Source organism: Belonocnema kinseyi, chromosome 2, assembly GCF_010883055.1.
Source record: "Belonocnema kinseyi isolate 2016_QV_RU_SX_M_011 chromosome 2, B_treatae_v1, whole genome shotgun sequence".
NCBI classification, from domain to species: Eukaryota; Metazoa; Arthropoda; class Insecta; order Hymenoptera; family Cynipidae; genus Belonocnema; species Belonocnema kinseyi.
This window is the reverse complement of record NC_046658.1, coordinates 101937020-101939866: the sequence shown is the minus strand read 5'-3', so window position 1 is coordinate 101939866 and position 2847 is coordinate 101937020.

Here is a 2847-nt window from a genome sequence, read left to right as displayed (position 1 = left end):
TTTATTCTCAGCTGAGAGCAAACGCGGCACCCATCTTGCCGATAGCTTTTTCATGTCTAATTTTTCATGTAGAATTGAAACAACTGCACCTATAGATATCCTGGTGGCCTCAGCTAACTCACGCACTTTTAATCTTCTATCCTCCATAATATGTGAACAAGAATATAAGTGTTCAGAAAATTTTAACAAATAAATTGTTATTGGAAAATTGAGTAAATGATAAGAATGAGCATAAAAGTGAGAGCGCGCGTGAACGCGCACATCACATTCTGATATCTATAAGTTTAGGTAACATTTTTAGCTATCTGCATATTACAATTTGTCCGTGTATCTGTTTGTCGAAAAATATTTCGGGGAGGCTACTCCATAGATGATTTTAAGTTCCCGGTCAACTGTTCATTTTGCCGGATCAGATAAAAAGCGTTTTTTTTCAAAGATTTAACTATTGGTTAAAAATTTAAGTTGTTTTGCATAACAGTTTATCTATTTGGTTATAAATCTAACTGTTTGAATGGAATTTATTATTAGTTTACTGAAAATTAAACCACCTGATAACAAATTTATCTTTCTTGGTTTAAAATTAAATTTTTGTTGAAAAATCATATTTTCGCGTTAAATAATCAATTTTATTGCAGAAAAATCATCTTTTTTTAGAAATTCCACAGTATGGTTGTTTTTCATTCGGTGTTCACATATTGCAGAATTCCTGATAATAAAACCAAAAATGAAACAACCAAATTTGGACAACCATTATAAAATTCTCCTATTGCAATTTGAAAAAAGATAAAAATCCTCTCAAAAAGGAAAAAGAATTCTTTTATGGAAAAAATTGTTTCATTTTTCTTTTTCGTCTTCTATTTTTGTCAAAAAAACAAGCTTTTTCTCTTCTTTTTTAGGAGAATTGTTATCTTTTTTCAAACAGCAATAGAAGCATTTTATAGTAGTTGTCTAAATTTGGTCGTTGGATTCTTGGTTTTATTTTCAGAATTATCGTAAAATTTTAGATCCGAACAAAAGATTTGACATTTTCTATCCAGATGGCCCAAATTCTTGGAAAATTATTGAATTGTGTGATTTGAATCAAATTAAAAACTAAGGTTTTTATAACAGAAAACCCCATTAGTTCTAACTTTAGTAGAAACTTGATAACTGATAAAATTTTCTGAATATTTGGGTGTTTTGAACATCAAATTTCCAATTTTTAAATGTTGGTTTCAAATTTTTAATAAGAAACTCGAAGCAACAGCGTGTTCCAACTTTTATGAAAATGAGTTAGATTTGGAGATTTTTCGAATATTTGGACGGTAGGGATCAAGTAGTAAAATATTTAAATGTTTTACCTAACATTTGTGACCAGAAGCGCGAAAATATAACTGCTGGCATGTAAATCATTATTTGTATATTGAAAATTGAACCATTTAATTTAAAATTCATCTTTCTTGGTCGAAAATGTACTTGTGGTTAAAAAATAATTTGTTGAGTTCAAACGTAAAATATTTCCTAAAAAATTCAACTTTTGGGTTAAAAAGGAAGTTTTTTTGTTAAAAATTCATCTTTTGAACTTGAAATTTCATCTGTGCTATAGACATTTTTTTTTTTGGCTTGAAGACTCCACAATTTTTTTCATTTCTTTTTCTTGCTTGATTGAAAAATCTTTCTGGGTTAAAATTCGACTCTTTTGTTAAAAATTCTTTTTCATGAGAAAAAAATTCAAATCTTATAAAAAATATTTTTCTTTGGCATGCAAATTTAAGTATTGCGATCTAAATGAAAGTGTTTGCTGAAACTTTTTTTTATAATAAGAACTATTTGGTTGAAAATTTAGATTTTTCAATAAAAATACAATATAATAATTTTTCCTAAATATTTGAATATTATAACTATTAGAATAAAATAAAAAATTTGAAAAATTCTCATTAATGTATTATTTCGACACCTTCACTTTAACCAATTAACCAATTAACCAATTCTTTAACTAGTAACTTGAGTATTATTAATATTATTTTAGTTTGCGTATTGTTTCTGAAAAACTTGCTCAAATATTTAACGAAAAATTTTACTGCATACAAATGTCTGTAAACTAAGTTTGAGTTTATCGTAAAAATATGTGATATAAAAGAAGGAATATCAGCAAACAATGAAGTTAAATTCTATCATGTAAACAGTCTTTCAAATGGGAAGGCAATTAAAAAAAATCATTTTAATTGCGATTCAGAAGAACAAAGAAATCCTTATTCCTATTTATTTAGAATTCGTTACAATTTAAAGTTTCCCTCTTTGAAAATTTATGAAAAATGGATTTCTTATATTTCTAAAATATAATAGAATATTTTACAAGTAAACGTAATTCTAATTCGGAATCATTGAGAAAGCGATTCTTGATATAAGTTAGAATTTGTAAGATTAGAAAAATTCCTTTTCCGGAATCAGAACATCTTTGAATAAAAAAAAAATTGTTGGACAATCAGAATTTGCCTTTGTTTGAAACTTCCCTCTTTAAAATTTTAGAGAAAGGCAAAAATTATAGTAAGAATTTTCGACTGTATAAATTGTGACATCAGTTTTAACGAATTGAGAAGGTACATTTATACTTCTTAAAACTGACTCTAATGAAATGTAAATATCTGATAAGAACCAGATTTTCATCCACAATCTAAGAGATAACATCCATAGGATACATCTATATCGTATTTTCTAATAAGACTTTAGATTCTATAGAATATTTTTCAGTTACATTGTGAATCAAGTTTTAATACATATATTTCTTCAGTTTTGCCTTTAATTCGACGGGATGAGGATTGTTTTCAGTTCGATCTTATCCTTGGCGCTTATAGTGAATTCTATTGG